The 23,105-nt window shown below is 40.4% G+C and overlaps 1 long non-coding RNA gene across 1 annotated transcript in view; it reads right to left on the bottom strand.

Moving 5' to 3' along the window:
* Window positions 1–17,260, bottom strand: part of LOC111852361 (uncharacterized) — a 32,456-nt gene extending 15,196 nt beyond the window's left edge. Inside the window, exon 1 of the long non-coding RNA XR_002840217.2 lies at window positions 17,149–17,260. This is a non-coding gene — a long non-coding RNA (uncharacterized lncRNA). The remainder of the gene's footprint in view (window positions 1–17,148) is intronic.
* Between the last annotated feature and the right edge of the window lie 5,845 nt (window positions 17,261–23,105).

The raw sequence follows: 23,105 nt of genomic DNA, 5'->3' as shown, positions 1-23,105 counted from the left end.
TCAAAGGGTCCCCGTAACATCCAGGAGCCCGCAACTGATCAGCCCTCCACAGTGAGCAGATACCAGGCTGGGCAAGAAAACGGCACCAGTAATTACCTCCCTTAGCCAGCACAAGCATCTCTTCATTATACATCCGAGGGCCTTAAAAAATCCATTTTCACTGTTTATTAGGTCAAATGCTGGCTGTCTGCCTTGTAAACAATGTTTCTTGCCCATAAAGTGCTAATTAAGGCAGCGCAATTACCTCATTCTTAGCAGAAGTACATTTTTTCAACCTTCCTCCAAAGGAAAGAAAACACAACAGAATCTTGGAGGTATTCGCAGTCACTGAGACGTTCAGAAATGATGTACGTTTATGTTTCATTCTGGTGCATTTTCAGTTTTGGAGATTGGGACTTTTTTTTACATTGATCTTCCTCTCCAATCTGTTCTCTGGGAAGGAGGACTGCGGCGTCGTTACACAGTGGGAACATCTAAATCAAATCATATTTCTTAAATCATTCCTCAGCTGATGCAGGAAATCAATTTACAGCATAAATACAGCTGGATGTGATACTAACACTTTGAGATAAATTTCATGTTGAAAAATGCAACTGAATTGGCATAAACGAAGCAAATCCTTTAAGGGCGTGAATCATTTTGCAGTTCAGAATTGGTCGCATTATTCTTTACATTGGGCCATTTTCAGACAAGCTGTTGCATAAGATAATGAAGTTAATTAATAATTAATAATAATTAAGTCTTCAAGCCAGTACAGTCTATCTCAGGTAGTTAAAAAGCTAATAAATTAAACTCCAAATTGGTATTTTTTTCTAAATCAGCACCTAAATAAAAGTCCGTTTGGAGGTAATTGCCTTATGTGGGCAGCCTATAAGAAAAAGGGCACACATTTGTCCTTCAAAATGTGTAGGTTTCATGTGTAGTGGCAGTTAGCAATGCTATGCTGGTGCCCCCGAGTGGCCACAGCTGGGGGGCCCATAAAGACACTTGGGGAAGCGCCATTCAGGCCTGAACCTGCACTTAAAGGTGAGGATGAGGGGGGGTGACAGGAAGTACTAGCTGGACTTGATCTCCTCTCACATAGACCGACTAGGTCTGCATCCTGTACCCAAAGCACCGTCTTTAAGCACCTCCCTTGCATTAGAGAGCCCCCCTGTATTTTAATCGATGATCTCACACCTGAGCACCCAAAATTCCAAAGAAGAAAAAGTTAATAAAAAAAAAAAAAATCAATAGCAGTTTATAGCTTCTTTATGAAAGTGCCCTGTGTCTTTCAGCTGCTGCTGATATTTTGCTACATGAAAGATGGAACTGAATGTGTCTTACAGAAGCCCTTTGAAAGGAACAATCATTTTATAAACTGTCTGGTCGGCTCAGGTGTCATTCCAAAATTAAATATATCAAAGTCAATTGATCATCCAGGGAAGTTTCAGGTCCTGTTTTGTACAATTTGTATTTTCATGCATTTTTTCATACATTTTTCAATTTTCATACATTGATAAGAATGAGCCTTGAAATAAAATAGCCTTAAAATTGGTTTGTCAGATTAATTGGTCCTAACCTCAGGCTGACAACTTTGGCAATAACCTAGAGTTTAATCATTTATGACACTTCAGCTTTAATTAAATTGTGCTGGTTTGTTAATAATTAAATCCCAGGTGCCTGTTTGTCATTAATAACTGCATGGCTCTAGAATGGAAGAAATTAAGCTTTAATCAGTCTGCACAAAAATACTCAAAACTTCAAATACAGGGAAAAAATGGGATTTAATATAGGAGTTCTGGTTTTCAGTTGTTAAACGTGGAATTCCACCACGAGGTAATAACATGTTCGTTTTATCAGCAGATTGTACAATTAAACAGAAAATCGCAGTTTTGCTTTTCAAAAAAAAAGTTCTCATTCTAACATCACAAAGAGAAACTGCTCTTCCAATTTATATTGCAAGTGTACGAAAAGTGAAATTATAGTTACATGCTTATATATCAGTCCATCTGACTGATGAACTAATTTGCTTTAACCCTCTGGAGTCAGCTCATCAGACTCCAAAGAGTTAAAATATAAAAAAATACATCTAAAACATAATGATATAGTGGTATTTGCATAGAGATGCACAGTGATGCACTGGCTGGCAGAATTACCTCACACCTCTGGACCCGGGGTTTGAGTCTCCACCATGGCTCCACGTGCGTGGAGTTTGCACGTTCTCCGCGTGTCATCCTGGGGTTTCCTCTGGGTACTCCGGCTTTGTTCCACAGTCCAAGAAAATGCTGAGGCTAATTTGAGCGTATTGGTATTTAAAATGCAGCATTTATTTTCAAAACGAGATAAGTATTCTAAAAATGTCTCCTGCCCAAACGAAAATGTGAAGAAAACTTGCCGAAATTGTACAATAGATGTGGATTTCTGTTTGCCCAAAGTTGCATTTAAACCAGAAGCACAGTAGCATGGTGAGGGGCCCCTGCATTACATATTTTCTACCGTGGTGTAGTTGTCAACTGGGGGGGTCCTCCCCCCGGAGCGGCAACAATAAAAATTGTTGACTTTGGAGTGGGAGGCAATGGTAAAAGTGGCTGAGCAGGGTGTGTTTGTGTTAAAATTTGATTAAACAATTTTATCAGAAGCCCAGGCATTAAAGTCCACCTGGTTTATGATGCACAAATATTGCGTATATAGTTTTATTCACTACCTGCTCTCTCCCTTCACTCTACACCAGGTATTCCTGCTTTTTATGGACATATTATACATCAACAGGCATTCTGGATCAAACAGACTATGTCCAAGGTTTTCTATGTAGAGATTCACAAAGAGCTATTTAATCCTATATTGAATGGAATTCTGGGGTAGGCGGACTCTGATTCTGGTAAATTATAGGAGTGGTTTGAACATATTTCTAAGACGTTGAAAACAGCCCAGCAGACACATTAATTCAGAGGTGCTCAGGTGCAGGACATCTCTTAACAGACAGCAGTGATGTTTTTCAACAGAGAGCCATCAGTAGCTCAAAATGAGCGGAAAATGAGAAAAGTGCAAACTGAAATGTCACCTCAGCATGAATTTTCAAACAAGCAGCGAGGCTTATCAAAAAAGATTTGAAATCAGAAAAGGCTCTCTCCGGCGCTTTCAGAGGGAGCAGATAGTATTCAGAGGGCCAGATAATTACACTTCTGAAATTCAATCTCCCCCAACATCCACCACCACCCCCCACCCCCCAAACAGATCAGAATGTCATTAATTTCAGTAAGAAGAATTAAGCCATTTGGGTCAGTGATGCTCATTTCACAGAGTGTCTTACACTGATTGAAAAAGCAAGTTCAAAGCAGAATAAAGATGTAAGATCTCTCCCACATTTCCGTGGCACATACTTTGGATATATCTGCTTGGGGACAACATATATTCTTTGGAAAATCATACATCATTATAAAATCACATGAATATAAAACTGTCACATGATGAGTCAGTTCAGAGCATGAAATAGGCAGCAAACCACAGCGTTAAAAGGATGCTTTGACTAATAGCTGAGCTCTTAATTTCATAATCATGGCCATCATTTTGACAAGAAGTATCTTCATGTGGTGCTGAGATGGGAATTAACTACTAATTGAAGGGTCACTCAAAGAGTTCAAGGTTTGGCTCTTCAGAAAACTTCCCATGGACCAGAGGTGGATGATTCAGGCCTAAAAAAAGTACTCTGTGACTGTGACTCATTATACTCAACCATTTGGTTGAAATCTTGGTCTGGCTTTTTACTTTCTAGACATGAACTATCCACCTCTGACTGGGGTTTAGGACCCTCGTACTGTAGGTATTGTAACACTACACTGATCATACAAATTGTAGCCAACTTAGCGTCTTTCTTGGGTCAGTTTCCTTTGTTTAATGTTTTCCTAACATTTAATGACTACTAACATTTTTTTAATATCTTATTTATAGGATTACCGTATTTGGCGAGATGAAAAAGAGGATGTGTCCAGGGATCAGAATATTAATGAGTTTTCATATTCAATGACCAATCAGGTATTTCTCTCATAAATAACAAGCTTTTCTTAACCACCCTGTAAAAAGAAAATTAATGTCCAGGGAAACCTGGAAGTATGGTAACCCTACAGTTAACTCTCGTTTTACAATCCACACACAATTGACACAAGATACGTGTATACAAGTCTTCAACAAAGGTTAAACATTAAGTTTGTTAAACTTCAAGCAAACGACGCGATTCACTGTTCACACGAAAACAAGAATAAAGTGTCAATGTGCCAATGGTTTGCGGAAGCTGACACCACTCATGAGCAGCATGACACGTGGGGATGCGCATATCGTTTAATTTTTAATGTAAATGTGTGTACAAGCCTGACAAGCGCTGTGTGATTATACGGAGTGGCTGGTGTATGTTGAAAATTGGTGCCTTTTTGTTCACTTGGTACTCCACTGTAACTTATAACACTGGGTCATACGGGTTGCAGCGCTAAATCTGGACACACCGCCGATTTTTGAAACACCACCCAGACACCCGGACAGGGGCCCAAAAAGAGGACGTGTCCAGGGAAGCCTGGATGTATGGTAACTCTACTTATTTAGCATCCAGCGCAAAGCAGCGCCAGGCGCAGTGTAAGTGTCTTTGCTATTAGCCCGACGCAGCTGTCACTTTCCAGTCTAGCGCCCACGTCATTTAAAATGCAAATGTCCTTACACCCATCTGAGCGCCTGTGGGCGTGTTGATGTTAATAAGAGGCGGAGTCAGGTGCATTACTGCCGCATTGCTATTTTGAGGCGGTGAACGTGATTGAGCTTTTGACCAATAAAAACTTGGTCTAAAGTCAATGGCGCAGTATTTCACTGTTATATTAGCATGTTATCAAAACAGTAACACGGCATCTACAGAGTGCATGTACACTGCTTGTACACACGGGGACACGCAGCAGTGCATAAACATATAAATATACAAAAGATTAACAATAAAAAGATTATAATTGTGAAAGATAATTAATGTTTCCAGTACAATATTTTTAAAATCCTGTCATTATGGTAAGTCCCCGGATCTTCAGCCAGTGGAACTGCATGACATTTACGGTTCATTTATTACATGGTATGTTGGAAGTGTCTCAGGTAAAGTATAAAGTCAAATCTGTAGTCTCAACAAATAGGCTACATTTTTTACATAATAGTAGGCTAGTCATACATATAGACATATTTTGCCTGCAACAACTTTTGCAGTAACAGGTCATAGCTCTGCACAAACAAAATCAACAAATATTGTATATGTCTTTCACTTTTTAGTGTTGTCACTTTTTATTTGCCTGCACTTGCAGTCAATGTCAGTATAGTCTGGCTCTTTGAAACTGAACACACGTGACCCTGAAGTGCCAGACTTGTGCCCAGGGTATGACAGCATCTGCATCTGTCACAACAGGCAAAAGGTAAGTGGTTTCTATTGCAGTTGTTTACAATGACAGTGACTGCCAAATATCTGACTTCCCCGTACTTAGTTTGACATGAAGTAGTTACGCAGTTTTATGTTAACCTTTCCTTAAGCAGCCACTTATATCCTCAGATAGCTCTGCCATCATCAACCAGGCACTCATGAGAGTGATGAGGGGCTTTCAGAAATGCTAACATCCTTCTGAAAGCTCCAGGATCGGCTGGCTGTGTAAAAACAAAACCAGGCACTATTTCTTTTTTATTCTGTGAACATTTTTATTTAACTTTCTGTTCACTCACAAACATAAATAATCGTTTGATAAAATAATAAAAAAACATATTTGAGCAATACTTATTTTATTCCTTTTTCCCACTCCTGCAAACATATCAACCACTTTATTCAAAAATTCCCCTCACTCTGTTCCCGCAGGTTCTACTTTGGCAGCATCTTGCTGTTGCCATAGATGTGCTTTCACTTCACGTACAAGCAGATCCATTTCCTCTGCAAAGAAACGTTCTTTTCTACTACCCGGCAAATCCTCCATTGTAGCGGAAATCCACCAAGGTGCAATCACACCAGGCTTTTAAAGATAACTAGGGATGACACTCTGATTGGTTTATTGCGTGTTACGCCCCAAACACACCTATGACTAATTACGAGATTTTAGTACAATCCTTTTGAACCAGCCTGGTGCAGCGACTTTTTTCCGATGTGAAACTAGCAGAAGTGACCACACCCTAATAGAACTTGTGCCCTTATTGTTTACCTCTGCAATGGTTCTGATTTGAGTCCCTTAACGATGCAGGAAAAGTTCTGAAGAACTAAACAACTTTAGGTTTTTAGATGTGTGAATCACATGAATCAAAAAAGCTGGAGGGAAACTATTTCTGTGTTTAATTAGGCAATGAACTATTATAAAAAGTGGTGCCACTTTATAATAAGACTACCCATATAAAGGATTTATGAATGGTTTATAATCTGGTTATTAATTAGGCTGTATAACTTTGTAAATTATTAATAGACGATTTTAAACAAGTTATAAGCTACTACCATTTACAAGTGGCAAAAGTGGTACCAAAAAAGTTTCATTATGTCAAAAAACTGCAGTGTTATTTAAGACAGATTTAAGATACATACACATTTCAAGACATCAGTTCAACAGCTCAACAGAATCCTGATAAAGTAATTAGCACTTCTGGATTTATTTTCCAAAAGTTTAACTTGATTTAAATATTCTGCAGAAGTTAAAGACAGCCATTGGCTTCTTGCCCAGAGTCAAGTGTATTATATAGTTTACTTACTGCAATGCTCTAGACAAAGTTATCACATTGTGTCTCATTAAATTATTTGTACACACAGTATTGTCCAACTGCTACCCAAGGACATGTTTCTACGATGTTTACATGCTCAAAATATTGCATAATGCATTGTTATCAACTGGTATTGCTAACAACACCAACAATGAACTTGGCTTCAAATGGAATTGGTAAATGGCTTTCCGACTTGTTGTACTGGAATGCCATTATCTCGGGTGTGATGTCATTCCCAGCTCTGACTTCTGCGGTAAATGGAGCGCAGAATTAGAGCCCCACCTCTGTGTGTGTAGAGTTTGCATGGTCTCTTTGTGGTCTACAGGTTTCCTTGGGGTACTCTGGTCACATTCAGCAGTGTAAAAACATGAAATTAAGCTAATTGATGTCTGTAATTTGCCCATAGAGTACGACTGTGTGTGAGTACGCGCCCTCCAATGGACTGGCATCCCATCCAGGGTGCATCCAACCCTGTGCCCTGCAATGGACTGGCATCCCATCCACGCTTGTACTCTATGCTGTGTGGGATGGGCTCATGAAAACAGTAGGCAAGATTTTAAAGTTATTGCAGGTAATTATAACTTTAGTTCCTAAACAGGGAAAGAAGTAACAATGAGACACTTAAGGATACTTGATGTAAAAGCCTCACTTCTCGCAGCATATTATAATTCCTTAAAAAGCTAAATGTAATTTACACACCTGGACCATGAATTCCAGGGAACAGATTTCCTTTGATTAACTGCTGTATTCTCAAAAGTAAAAACAAGTGGAAAATGTACCTCTTATAATCCCATATAATGTCACTCTCCTTAAAGGTTGTCACTAAGGTGCCATGTGGCAGTCACTGCATTGAGCAGGACTGGTGCGAATCACTGTATGGCAGAGCAAGATGTCCCCATGCAAGCTGTGACCTGTAAAAAAACAGTCAATCTACAGCCAATGGTGCCGGTACAGAGACCGCTACAAAAATGAAAGCCTTTGGAGATAAAACCGAACAAAATGAGATAGGGCTAGATGGTTCCGGAAGCCCTAAGCAATGATGAAGCGGGAATACGTGTCCCTCTTCAGGATAATGAGATTCATTTAACGGAAGCCTGATTACTATCCCACAAATTATGATACACAATAAACTGAAGCCTTTTCACCCAGTTTACAATCCGTTGAAAATCATTTTAGAAAATCGTGAATAGTAATAAATAATGAACTGTAATGTAAGAAAATTGATTACACTATTTTTGGGGCAAGTAAATTACACTGGATTGAAGAGCACTAATAAGATTAATAATTTATGGTAAAAGCTAAATTGCTTGTGAAAGAACTGTACCATTACCATGGCAAATATCACTCAAATTAAAAAAAATTGGGACTTGTACATTGTGCGTTATGTTGTCACTGAGGGCATTACGGTACAGATGAGTCAGTCTTATTACTACCATCATATTAGGCAGAAGGCCAGTGATGTAGCTGGTAGGTAATTACATTACCACTAATTTTCATTAACTGCTAACAAATTGCAGGTAATTTGGAGATTCCTTAGGCAACCAACTAAACCAAACACTTATAAGCTTAATAATTTCTTAATAAAAACAAGCATGTGTAAAGGGCATATTTTGTGGGTGGGAACTTAGTTGAATAATCATTACCATTAATCATCAGTCAACATTACCCAGTACCAGTTCAGATATCTAGTGAAAAGACACCTGGATGTCTCACACCATTCCAGAACCATCCTATTTTTTGCCCCTCTTGGGTGTGTTGGCAATAGATGTCATTGGAAGGTAGAGACCCTACAGTACAGACATCTATGTTCACATTACCCTGGAGTTTCAGAAATAGCACATTCATCTGTTTCTCATGTTTCTTTACCTTCAAACCCTCATCCAGAGTCTTGAGTCACACTGGATTTGCAAAATCATTTGCACTTAGGTGTTTCATGACACTAGTGTAATTTGAACACTCTTAAGACTTTAAAGCAGGTTGGTTCTAAAGACAAGTGTACCAGTGCTAAGGTACCTTTTCAATCCACAAACAATATGAGATTTTAAAAATGTATATTTATAGATTATTTTTTGGATCATTTTGTTTCTTTGAGAGTAATACTAACATTATGCACATGCAATGAGATGCATTAACATCCCATTTTTCAGAAGGGAGGAACTTTAACACCATAAAGTGTATCTTTGCAAATTAATCCTTGCTCTGTTTCCTGCCATGTTATCAATTAAGTAAATTTCCCCAATCTCATCCACAATTCTTTGAATGCCACTGTAGTTATTAAACCCTTTGGGTGCCTTAAAAATTATATCAGCAACCTTTCTAATCTTTATCTTTGCATGCTATGCAGGTTTGGGTCTGGCCAGTACTTGGATGGAAGACCAACCAGGATAAGTTGGGTTGCTGCTGGAAGAGGTGTTGGTGTGGCCAACAGATTAGCCCATCCTGTGGTCAGTGTGGATCCCAGTGCCCCAGTGCAGTGACAGGGACACTGAGCTGTAAAAATGGGGCCACCCTTCAGATCAGACATAAATCCGACATCCTGACTCTCTGAGATTATAAAAATCCCTGTGAATCCTTCAAAAGAGTAGGGGTGGTTCCCCGATGTCCTGGCAGTGAGTGATGTCTCAATGAGGGATACATTTTACTCACAACTTTGCTCGGTGGTAGATGGGTGCCCACGAGGTGACACTCTGCTGGTCACGAGGTGACTTAAGTGCGACCACTGGCACTGACAGGGCTGGCTATGAGGATTGTGTTGGTCCCCATGCGTCTGGTGACTGGAGTGAGAGTGGCTCCATGTTCCTTAATTTTGCAAAAGGTCAGGGACTGCACATCACTGGATCCTGGTTCCAATGCCATGAGCCACATCATTGGACTTGGTACTCCAATATTAGTGGTGCAGCAAAGGAGATCGATCACATCCTCATGGGCAGACAGGCTGGAGAACTGTGCCCAGTTTGTGAATTCTGACCACAGACTTGTTGTTGCTACTCTGAAGACTCAGCTTATATCCAGGAGGCCATCACCTACTGGGAGAATGATTCAGACCTTCACCAGATCAGGCTGTTTCTGATACAGTTTGTGTGAGGAACTTGCAGGCTTGGGTGTGACTACCAACACTAATGTGATGTGGGAGACCTTCCGTGATAAGATCCTGATGGTTGCCAATGGTGGTGTTGGTGTTTCCGGTGTTCCCAGAAGGAGGTGTTTCTTGCAGGGCACCCTGGATATTATCAAGAGGAGTCGCAGCGCATGATTTGTTGGAAACTTCAGTCTATACTAGGAACTGAGATGGACGGCTGTGAGGGCTCTGAGGAAAGATAAGGAGGCGTTTGTTAGAGGAATCTGTTAGCAGGAGACACACCATCTGTGGTCTAATGACCCACATCCTGCTTACAGAGAAATCGAAGTATTATGTACATCTGAATCTGTTTCTCAGAGATTTGCAGTCAGGGCAGGTGATGGAACAGTTCTTACAGATGACACTGTGATTGTTACCCGCTGGGCCGGCTGCTTTGAACAATTGTTTAAAGCTGGTCCTCCAGCTAGGATGTTGGAAATCTCTGGGTCCACAGTTCTTGAGGCTGATCCTCCAATCAGCTGTAAACCACCCTATCTCACCGAGATTGCACAGGTGGTGAATCGGCCGGGGGGAGTGAAGGCCGCAGGGATCTGTGGTATCCCGGGTGAATTTCTCCAGGCTGGTTATAAGGCTGTCCTCCTGGCATCGCAGGCAATCTTTGCTTCCATTTGGGAGACAGGCATCATCCCAAAATGGGACTTGTTGTCTCTATCTGGAAAAGGAAGAGTGATCGCCTGGATTCCGGCAACTACAGTGGGATAACACTGCTCTCAGTGCCAGATAAGGTCCTTGCTAGGGTAATCCCTAACAGGTTCTGTGATCACTTACTCACCTATCAGCGACTAGAACAGTCTGGTTTTATGCCTAAGAAGTGTATCATTGACCGCATCCTGGCACTGAGGGTTCTCATTCAGCAAGCGCGAATATCAGCAGAGGTTCTTTGCAGCCTTTGTCGATTTTTGCAAAGCGTTTGACTCAGTTGATCGAGTTGCCTTGTGAGACATCCTGAGACTTCGCAGGATCCCCCCCGAAGTTGCTGGACATCATGGTCGGCATGTACACTGGTACTATGAGTACTGTGGAGAGTGGAGCTAGAACCTCCGTGTTCTTCCTGATTGATTCTGGGGTTCACCAGGGGTATGTTCTTGCTCCTTCTCTGTTCAATGCTTGTGTGTACTGGGTGTTGGGCAGGGTTGTGGGGTCGGACTTCTGTGAAGAAAGATTTACTAATCTTGACTTTGCCATGGAGGCTGTAATCTTCGTGGATTCAGTGGAGGTTCTTCAGAGACTGAGCAAGGAGTCTGAGTGTCTGGGATTGCGAGTGTCCTGGATAAAACCAAGATCCAGGCCTTTAATGACTTCTTAGGCACAGTCAATCAGAAGTGTGTTTATCTGTGGGGAGAACTTCGACCTCGTTGAGAGATTCACTTACCTCGGCAGCGACATTCATGTTTCTAGTGATTCTTTCTATGAAGTCAGCTGATGGCTTGGGGAGTCATGAGATCACTGGAAAGGGGTCTGTGGTGCTCCCAATATCTTGCAAGAGGATGAATGTCCAAGTCTTTAGGATCCTGGTGCTCTCACTCTTGCTGTATGGCTGTGAGGCATGGATGCTATCCAGTGAGCTGAGACTAAGACTGGACTCCTTCTGTACAGTGTCTCTTCAGAGAATCCCTGGGATTGACTTCTGTTGAACAAGCGGTTGCTAGGGGAGTCCCAAATAATGCACATTACATGCATTGTGAGGGAGCATCAGTTACGGCACTATGGCCATGTGATGCGTTTCCCTGAGGGTGATCTGGCTCGCAGGATCCTCATTACTGAGGACCCGAGCAACTGGACCAGGCCAAGGGGACACCTATGTAACACCTGGCTGCAGCCAATACATGGCCATTTCCGGAGGGTGGGACTGGACCATGTGTCTGCCTGGGGGGGCGCCAGCTGGGATCCGGAGGCGTTTACTCATGTGGTGGATGTGGCAATTCACTGTAACAGTGCATCCTCCATAACCTGACCTGACCTGACCTGTCCTTTCAAATCTGGCCTCCTAATCATCTCCTGTATCTAACTGGTGAATTCTCTCCTGCCCCTTCACCACGTTAGCTACTGTGTGGTTAGCGTAATGATGCAGAACGGCTGCCGTCACATCATCCAGGTGGGTACTACACATTGGTGGTGGTTGAAGTGGCTCACCATTGCTTCTGTAAAGAACTATGGGTGTTGTGAAAAAGAGCTATATAGATGCAACATTCATTCATTCATATTCTGACATGTTTGGTTGCGCTTAGGTATTGCGGGTCCAGCAAGTTGGATGGAGTCTGCCTCCTTCAAAATTCACGTTACTGGTCTCCCCCAGACTGTAGGTAAAGTAATGTGCTGAAATAACATAGTAGAGGGTCGATCCAGATTCATGGGAGGTTGTCGTCAGACATGGCTTTGTGCATGAAGGACCCCCTCCACCCCTCTCATATATCTGGACACCAGAAGATGATCTCATCTAATCCATTTCTGCAAAGGCACCTCTGCATTCTTGCTTATGAGTATCACTCTTCAATTCAAATGGAAATATTATATTTAGTGTGGAACTACTCTTATTTTGATTCAAAATCATCCCTGATTTGCATATTCATGGTTCATTTTCATCATTCAAACCTCAGATTTCAAAAGTACATTTCCATCAAAAAATATTTGAGGCAAATGTGCTTTTTTCAGAATGGTTCAATTGAAACAAACTGTAAATATTAAAGATGAGCCCTTTTTCAGAGTCAATTTCCCCTTTGGATCTTGTATATACATTCAATAACCAATGGCTGCTATTTCGCATGCCAGTAAATCATTCAGTCAATTGAGGATAATGGCTGATTTTCAGTGTGAGTAAAATTTGAAAATGTCATGAGAAACATACGCTTTCAAGGCAAAACAGAATCCAGAGCAGGCTTAGATAGTGATCATTTTGCTCCAAAGTGAGTTTGATCGCTCTTCGTCGTGATACTATTAGTCTAATGAGCAAAGAGAAGCTACACTGGGACATGACACACTTAGCTTTGGCTGTTTAATTACACCTGTATATTCACTACCTGGTAATGCGAACCATTTTGCCGTGTTCAGTCAAAGCATGCCGAAAAAATCTGCTGGCAATTTCATAACTCTAATGTTAGAATTGTTAGTTTTTTTAATGGACTTCATTCACGGTAGTTTTCTATTAAATATTTCATTTATACTAGATATAATTCATGCAATACAATAGTTATTCAACTCAGAGGCAGTTGGAAGTCTACCACTGGCCTGCACTTTCCTCATGACTAGCTGTCAGGCCGATCATGTTGAAACATGGCAGGTGGGACCAGCTAAGTGGAGTTTCATCCGGTGAAGTGTTTTCTCAGGTAATTTCCATGCTCCATGTATCATGGAACTCGCGTGACACCTAGATTGCTGGACTTAGAGTTCTGCATTCAACCTCTTCGCTGTCCTGTTAAATTTATAATTCTCAGTTCAGGAATGACCTTCCAAACTTGCAAATGCTGAACCATAACTGAAGTGTTTTCAAGTCTGAGGGCTTATAACAAATTTTCATCACATAATACAATCTTATAATATAATGCGTTGTCACACACAATAAAACAACACATTATGTAATAACATTGCATTATGTAACTCGACAAAATGTTACAAATTATACATTATAATTTAATATTGCAACATTCCCCTATTATTATTAATATCAACGTCATTATCATCATTATTCAGTTTTTTACATTCTGTCGAGTTATTACATGATGCGGTATTATATATATTATATAATGCGTTGTGACTGGGCTTTACTATTAAGTTCTGACCACACAAAGGCGTGCAGCTGTGACTGTAGGACTTTTACTGAACTTGCAATGCATCCTTCAGGGGACTTGACAGCATGTTCTCCTGTGGTGCTGGAAACTGAAACTCATCAGCCATGAGGGTGTCAGACACCAGCCCAGAGTATGGTGACAATAATATCTAGGCATTTAGCACCTGTTTGCTAATGCAAAAGAGTTATCTACCTAATGTCTTACCTGAACCAGGGCTGGCCCAAGGTGGTCTGGCAGCAGAAAACAAATTTTGTCAGTTTGTTTATATTAAAAAGGTTATTCGGCTGCTAATGAGCAAGCTAGCATCTGTTTCATAAGAAAAACAGTGCAATATTAAAACTATTGTAAATAACTCTAATGTCACAGAATGCAACCAGAGATATTTCTTCAGATTTTTTTCAGTCGTTATTTTGCGCCTCCTAATCAAATGATGCCCTAAGCCAACCCAGTCCTCAGGGAACCCCGGACAGTCCAAGTTTTTGCTCCCTCCCAGCTCTCAGTGCACCTGTACCAGGTATTCGGTATTCCTGATTGGCTGATTGCCTGTGCCACCTGTCGAGTGGGCGGGCTCTGACCTGAACACACATCTTCATCTACCCTTGAGATGGTTCAGTAGACAAAATGGGTACCGCCTAGGTGTACTCAATAAACTGCATGTATTTTCTCTGAAAATGTGCTACCTTAAATGCTAGCTTGCACAGACCCCAAACCTATAAAGCATAAAGATGAAAGCCACATGAAGATTCTGTTTTTTAGCCCTAATTATGCTTCATACATTTCACCGTTAGTTCAGACCCCCAAGGACACAATTACACACTTCAAATCTAAATTCTTCAAAGATACACAATTGAGACACTGCTGAATGTAACTCAATACTCAGTCAAAGTAACATTTGGTGTTCCAAATGATATTATCTGTCTTTGTGGTGTCATTAAATGGTAACAATACACTAACTCTATAAACTGCTATTTAAAAAGCAGAGAGAGATGACCTCTGTAGACCTCACATTCACTCTTGAAAATACTATTTCAAACACGCAGAACAAGCTTACGCATAACTGAAAATGGAATTATAAAGTACTCATTCAACTGAGCAGTTTTGAAATGTCTCCAAAATTTAGTTTTACATATTGAGGTGCGAATTGGTGCAGTTTTAAACCCTTCATTGTCATTTGCTAACCATCTGCTCTTGTTGCCTGTCACATGTGGCCCATTTCATTCACTCATCATGTTATGTGTTGCTCATCAGTCATATTGGAAGCAGTCAGCAGCACACACATCCACCAAAGGCCAGAGCTTCCCAACTCTGAAATAATGGCAATGTTTACAAGTAATTGGCATTGCTTCAAAAACCCTAAATTAAATGGTATTAGTCCTCATTAGTTCTCATTAGCTCCAACGCCTCTACCGATTAGCCAAACAACATGGCCCGGCCTCTGGAATTGATATCAGTGGCTAACAGCAGAAACGTACAGGGTAATACATATGCATAAGTTAATTTCATAAGTTAATTACATCCAACTCAACAAATATTTTATTTTGATTCCCTTAACTGCACTGCAATCAACCTTTTCTGAGTATGGCGCTAGAGGTGTCGGGGAAAGTGGAAAAAAAAGGAACCATCTTTTTGAACCCTGTTACTGAGAGCAACATCTAGCTTGAGACTTATGATCCTTCAAGTTAATCAAATCTGGATCTAAAGAGCTAATGAATATATATGAGCTAGGTTTAATTGGCCAGTTTCGCTAATTAGTGTAAGTGAAATTACCTGCTTGAAGCACACACGACCCGTGATTACAACCCGCGACACTTGTGATTTGAGACACGTCAGAGATGACTGTATGCCACGAGCAGAAGCCGCCCAGCCCTCAGTATGGCTTTATTCAAAATCCTCTGCAGGCTTTGGATCGTGACGATAACGCGACGTATGCAAAGCAGAGTGGCTCCTGTCCCACACTTCTGCCGCAGCTCAAGGATCGAAAAGCCTCTTTTTCAAACAGCACCTGATTTGTATACAGACTCTTCTCCATCAGGAGACTCGCCACCATAAAATATTCATATCATATTCTAATTGCTTTTCAAGGCAAGCCTTGCAATCAAATCACCATTAGCACAAATTAAGGACACCATTAGTTACACATAAGACCTTGTCCTTTCATGGCAGAAGGCACCATCTGATAGTCCATCATTGTGTGAGACAGGAAAACGAACCACAAAGAGGATCTGCAAATTGCAAACCACCTACAGCAAGTATTTGTGTAGCCTGGACAACAACAGACCAGCACTGGGTTTGTTCCATAATTGGCTGTCCAGATCCCTGTTTTGCTATATTTTTTCAGCCGCATATGTCTGCTTTGGGTATGGAAAATAACACTAGCATAACAATAAGCCGACTCTCTCAGCACAATGCTGGCTTGGAGTTTGTAATGTGGGGAAACACTCTTGGGAAGAGGCACGAAGGCTGAGACACTGCTGTTATTCACACAGGAGCCTTAGAATGGCTTGGTGACGTGAACACTAATTTTAAAAGGAGATATGCACTGTCACATCAAGGGAGCAGGATTAAGGAAGTCAACAACAAACTATTTTTCTTGGGAAGTAACAGCAAATACCCAGCAGGGTTATAATAGTTTTCAAATTTGCATTAGTTTTTATTTTTATTTAGTTTTCCATTTTGCTCTTCAGTTTTAGTTTCAGTTTCTTTTAAGAATTCACAAATAGCTTTAGTTACATTTTTATTTTATGAACATTTACATGCTTTCACCCTGCACTTGAAACAGCCAAGAAGAACATGTGAAGCACTTTGGTTTCTTGCCTTAACATTCTCTTCCAAACCCCTCGACTTTTTCCTGTAACATTATCATGTTTTATAGCTATGGAGGACCTGGTTTATTGATGTTCCCAGTCCCTGATTACAATATGCACAGACTTGATGGGATTTGGTACTTTTGGAGAACGTAAAGTCTACCTGGGTGTCCCCCAGTGAAAACCAACAGGGGAGTAGTGCTTAGAGAGGGAGAAATTACTCCTATAAATATTAAAGTAAAGCAATCAGACAGTTGTTGTACAATGTGTTAAGGGAATGCTGAAACAAGGTTTAATACACCAATTTCAAAAACACTCAAAACACTCAAAATGCCAAAATCAATAACATTTCACTCAACACTGAATATGTGAAAGATTCTAACAGTAATCTACAATGCCACTAGACCTGTTTTAACCTTTACAATATACATAGGAAAAAGTATAATTAATAAACATAAATCTAATGGCAAACCATTACACAAAGCATGGTAACTGGTTTCCATCTAGCAATAGTCTGATATTTTAACCAAAGAACAGCTTAAAGAAGTAAATTTTCATTTATATAATCACTGCACATTTGTGTGTCTGTGAGACAAAGAGAATGGAGAAAATGTGCAGCAGTGCTCACTAAATAGGACTTAATCTCTCCTCTCTGAATCACAGTTATTTGTTGGAATCCTGAAGAATCCTTTACCTGTGTCGTGAACACTGTTGTTAGTCCAACTGAAAACAGGACACACAAACTTGACAAACAGTATATACAAGCACCGTACCTCGACCAGACAAACAATGCACCAACATGGCGGACCACGGTCTTTGCTCTCTGTGGGCGGGGCAGTGTGACATAAACTGCAACACACAACCACAGTGCAAATCGAGGGGGTAAAAAACGAAAGCAAAGCTGATTTTACTTTTATTAAATATTTAATTTTAGTTCATGTTGTATTATTCATTGCAGTCTTTATTTCGTTTTCTTTTTTTGAAAACCATTACCTAACCCTATGATAAATACCTTTAAATGTTTCCTTTGACTGCCTAAGACTTTTGCACACTCTTGTATTTGATTAACTTATTCTTGAGTCAGTAAAAGGTCTTATTCATGATTAATTTCTACACGCTTGTCATCGCCCACATCTAAATATGTAAAACAAAATGTTTTCTTCTCTTATTCTACATGTTGCTTTAAGTAGGACCGTATGACAAATGAACTTAAAGCTTAATGAAAATCAGACAGCTAATTCAACAATTCTGGCACCATCTGAATTTTCATTTTGAACATTGGCAGTGCTGTACAGAAGTAATTAATTGTAGCAACAATATGTGCAGTGAGTGTGGAAGACATGCTTTCCATATTAGTCTGTGCTGTGCTGTTAATGCCCCATTGTGACTGGTTTTCTTACCTCGTAGTGCCAAAACAAAAGATCAGCAAAGTTGAAACAATGCAGAACAACAGCCAAACTCTACCAGGGGTGCAGATCAGAATGCTGGAGAGTGACGGACTAAATTCGAGCATTTCGAATGCTGATTTTGGAATTATTTACCAGTACCAATCCAGCTGGAAATGCACAGCAAACCTGCTCGACAAAGAAAGTGGAAACTATCGAAGAAACATACTGAATAGATGCCATTGACTATTTAACTGGTAAGAGTATTCCAGCATTGTGAGGCTGCCCGTCGGACATCTGAAGACAAAAGCGAAAGGCTTAGCCCAGAGCTGCATAGAGAAAAATTGTAAAGGCCGAAATCCAGTGACAAAATGAGATGGGGGCACAGTGGAGAAAAAGGCCTAGGGCCAGTAGGTATGAAGGAACTGGTGCCCTAATGAATGAAATATCAATACTCTTCTGGTAACACTTTACTTAAGGCCATGTTTTTAGCAATTTATAAAGACATTCATAATGCATTACAATACATACATAAAGCACATGTCTTCACAGTGTACTGTGGCTTGAATTCAGTGTTTGGAGGTCATTTGACAAACTGTCTGGGGCCCCTAGACCCAAAAAGAACAATCTTGCTTTCATCAGTCCACAAAATGTTGCGGCGTTTCACTTTAGGCCAGTCAATGTGTTCTTTCGCAAATTATAATCTCTTCAGCACGTGTCTTTTTTTCAGCAATGGGATTTTGCAGGGGCTTCTTGCCAATAGCTTGGCTTCACATAGGTATCTTCTAATTGTAACAGTACTTACAGGTAACTTTACCCTTCTTTGATCTTCCTGGAGCTTTGCCATCTTGGCTATTCTCCGATCCATTCGAATGGCAGTTTTCCGTTATCTTCCACGTCTTTCAGGTTTTGGTTGCCATTGTAAAGCATTTGCAATCATTTTAACTGAGCAGCCTATCATTTTCTGCACTTCTTTATATGTTTTCCCCTCTCCAATCAACTTTTTATTCAAGGTACACTGTTCTTCTGAACAATGTCTGGAACGACCCATTTTACTCAGAATTTCAGAGAGAAATGCACTATAACCAGCATGTACAACATTTGCTGCCTTCCTTCCTTAAAAAAGGTCCATAATTGGCACCTACACTGCTATTATTTTGAACACGCCCCTTTCAATGAATGATTCAATTACACAGAATCAGCATCATGCACGTCATGACTGTTGGGTCTGTTGGTATTCCATTACTCTACTACACCTACTAGTAAATTATTTAAAATATAATTTCTACCAAAAAAAGTGATTGATCAGGTTAGTGATGTTGTACTGGTCCCCACCTAAGTGATTAATTCCAGCAACTTATTGCTCACATGTACAGTACATCATCCTACTTTGAACCTTCTAATGAATGTCCATGCTGACAAACGTCAGAATAGCCCCATGATCAGTTATTCTTCAAAGCAGATAGCTATACTGCAAGACGTAAAGACAATCCTTAGATCAGATTGATTGTTTAATCATTTACTTTTGTCATCAACCTCAGTAACAAAAGAGTCACTATCAGCAGCAGATGATATGGAAGAAGATGGAAGTTAAAAAGGATATTGGAGCTGAATTTCAGAGATGAAATTTCCATTTCAGGAGCTGAGGAAGTAACCTTTCTCACCCTTTCACCCTTACAAAAAAGTACTATGGTATTATCATCATTGACCACTATGGTAAAACAATGGTAATTTGGGCACCTATACACCATGGTATACTACATAATATTACAATGTATCTTCAGTTAAAATATAATGGTAATGCATTAAGCATTTTGTATTGTACCATAGTAATAGCGTGTTTTTAAATATGCCATTCTATGGCAACATAAGCTTATTTTCAACATTGATGTTGAGACGCAATACATCAAATACTAGAACCATACAGCTCTGGGAAAAATTAAGAGACCACAGCAATATTTTTAGTTTCACTCATTTTTCAATTTATGGGTATGCTTCTGTGTAAAATATACATTTATTTGTAATTCCAACCCTGCTCATCTTTGTTTCTCATTAATGAAGGGCTTCTTCCTTGTTTTATGGGGCTTCAGTCCTGCTTTTAGAAGCCTGTTACAAACATGTCTTGGCATTGCACTTCACACCACCCATTCCTTTTGAAGGCCACTTGTTGTCATCCTCTGATTCATGAGGCACTGTTGGACAAGTTGATGGTCATCTCTGGCATTAGAAAGTCTCTTCTGCCTTCTGCCTGGCTGGCTTTTGGTCGTTCCCAGTGTCTCCTGCTTCTCATTGTTCTTCTGTACTGCTGTCTTAGAAATTGTGAACCTGGAAGCAACCTGCTGCTCAGCACAGCCTATGCCAGCAGAACCAGGATAAAACCAAGATTAAACAATGCAGACTTTTAAAAAATATGGAGTGGTCTCTTAATTTTTTCCAGAGCTTTATACCATATGTATATAATAATAATAATAACAATAATAATAATTATTATTATTATTGTAATACATTTTATTTGTGGGCGCCTTTCTAAAACCCAAGGTCACCTTACGTAGTACATAAAAGGCTAACAATAAAAACAAATAATTAAAAAAGGAGTTATGTACATAATTAGACAACAATTGAGTTAAAGCAAGTAAGCCAATCATCATACCATCAATGTACCATATAGAAATACACTGAAAATACAATCCAGTACAAACATACTAACATGATAATGCCATGATAAGGGCACTTGTATTTAACTCATATCTTTAGCTCTACCTCAAAACACAGGTGAGTAAGGGCTGTTCTCCTCTGCTTGCAGAAAAAAAGATGCAGTCTATTTGTTTGATGTCACTAAGACTGGCGAATGACATTAAAAAATAAAGTTAACAATAAGAATGATAGCTAGAACCTGTTATTGGATTTCAGAAACCATTCAGAATCTTAATGCTGCTTGTTGTTCAAAATCAATGATCATTCATTCTCCACGTCGTGAGTCTAAGAGCTCATGGCACAGAAAGTCACAGATTATGAAGTGCTTCTCCCATCCTAATCGATAACCTAGACATCTTTAATCCCAAATGTACTACCTGTTCTGTTTTGTCACTTTAAGATCCGTCTTAATACTCAAGTATATCCACTGGCCATGCTGACATCTGGTCAAGAGATAGTCCTGATAGAGGCCAGTGCTAGAATTATTGGTGTTATTTTAGTGACTTTAAATATATTACATGCATTTCTCATTGTGTTGCAACAAACATACACTATATTGCCAAAAGTATTGGGACACTCCTCCAAATCATTGAATTCAGGTGTTCCAATCACTTCCATAGCCACAGGTGTATAAAATCAAGCCCCTAGGCATGCAGACTGTTCTACAAACATTTGCGAAAGAATGGGTCACTCTCAGGAGCTCAGTGAATTGAAGCGTGGTACCATGATAGGATGCCACCTGTGCAATAAGTCCATTCATGAAATTTCCTTGATACTAAATATTCCACAGTCAACTGTTAGTGGTATGATAACAAAGTGGAAGCAATTGAGAACAACAGCTACTCAGCCACAAAGTGGTAGACCAGGTAAAATCAAAGAGCGGGGACAACGCATGCTGAGGCGCACAGTGTACAGAAGTCACCAACTGTCTGCAGAGTCAATAGCTACAGACCTCCAAACGTCGTGTGGCCCTCAGATTAGCTCAATAACAGTGTGTAGAGAACTTCATGGAATGGGTTTCCATGGCCAAGAAGCTGCATCCAAGCCTAACATCGCCAAGTGCAATGCAAACCGTCGAATGCAGTGGTGTAAAGCACACCGCCACTGGAGATGGAGTGGAGCAGTGGAGATGAGTTCTCTGGAGTGATGAATCACACTTCTCTGTCTGACAATCCGGTGGACAAGTCTGTGTTTGGCAGTTGCCAGGAGATCGGTACTTACCTGACTGCATTGTGCCAAGTGTAAAGTTTGTTGGAGGGGGGGGGGGGGGCTAATGGTTTGGGGTTGTTCCAGTGAAAAGAACTCTTAATGCTGCAGCATTCAAAGCCATTTTGGACAATTTCATGCTCCAAAATTTGTGGGAACAGTTTGGGAATGGCCCTTTTCTGTTCCAACATAGCTGCAAAGGGTGGGCTACTGTAACTCCATATTAGAGCCTACAGTCATGGCTGAAATTATCGGCACCCCTAGAATTTTTCCAGAAAATGCACCATTTCTCCCAGAAAATTGTTGCAATTAGAAATGTTTTGGTATACACCTGTTTATTTCCTTTATGTGCATTGGATCAGCACAAAAAAATGAGAAAAAAAAGCCAAATTTGACATCTTTTCACACAGAACTCCAAAAATTGGCCGGACAAAATTATTGGCACTTATTCAAAATTGTGGGTAAATCGTTTTATTTCAAGCATATGATGCTCATGTGAACTCGCCTGTGGCAAGAAACAGGTGCTGGCAATATAGCAATCACACCTGAAGCCAGTTAAAATGAAGAAAAGTTGACTCAACCTTTCTGTTGTGTGTCTGTGTGCCACACTAAGCATGGAGAACAGAAAGAAGAGCATAGAATTGTCTGTGGACTTGAGAACAAAAAGTCTGGAAAAATTTGAACAATCTCAAGACTACAAGTCCATCTCCAGAGATCTTCACGTTCCTTCGTCCACTGTGCGCAACATAATCAAGAAGTTCACAACACATGGCATTGTAGCTAACCTCCCTGGACGTGGACGGAAGAGAAAAATTGATAAAAGACCGTAATGAAGAATAGTCCGAATGGTGGATAAACAGCCCCAATCAACTTCTAATCAATTTCAAGCCGTTCTTCAGACTCAGGGTGCAACAGTGTCAGCTCGAACAGTTCGTCAACATCTGAACGAAACGAAGCGCTATGACAGGAGACCCAGGAGGACCCCACTGCTGACACAGAAACATAAAAAAGCCTGACTGGAGTTTGCCAAAATGTACTTGAGGAAGCCAAAATCCTTCTGGGAGAATGTCTTGTGGACAGATGAGACCAACGTAGAGCTTTTTGGTAAAGCTCATCATTCTACTGTTTACAGAAAACAGAATGAGGCCTACAAAGAAAAGAACATGGAACCTACAGTCAAACATGGTGGAGGTTCTAAGATGTTTTGTGGCTGTTTTGCTGCTTCTGGCACTGGATGCCTTGACTGTGTGCAAGGCATCATGAAATCTGAAGACTACCAAAAGATTTTGGGGCGCAATGTAGGGCCCAGTGTCAGAAAGCTGGGTCTGCGTCAGAGGTCATGGGTGTTCCAGCAGGACAATGACCC

This window comes from Paramormyrops kingsleyae, chromosome 14 (assembly GCF_048594095.1).
Source record: "Paramormyrops kingsleyae isolate MSU_618 chromosome 14, PKINGS_0.4, whole genome shotgun sequence".
Classification (NCBI taxonomy): Eukaryota; Metazoa; Chordata; class Actinopteri; order Osteoglossiformes; family Mormyridae; genus Paramormyrops; species Paramormyrops kingsleyae.
This window is presented reverse-complemented; position numbering and strand designations above follow the sequence as displayed.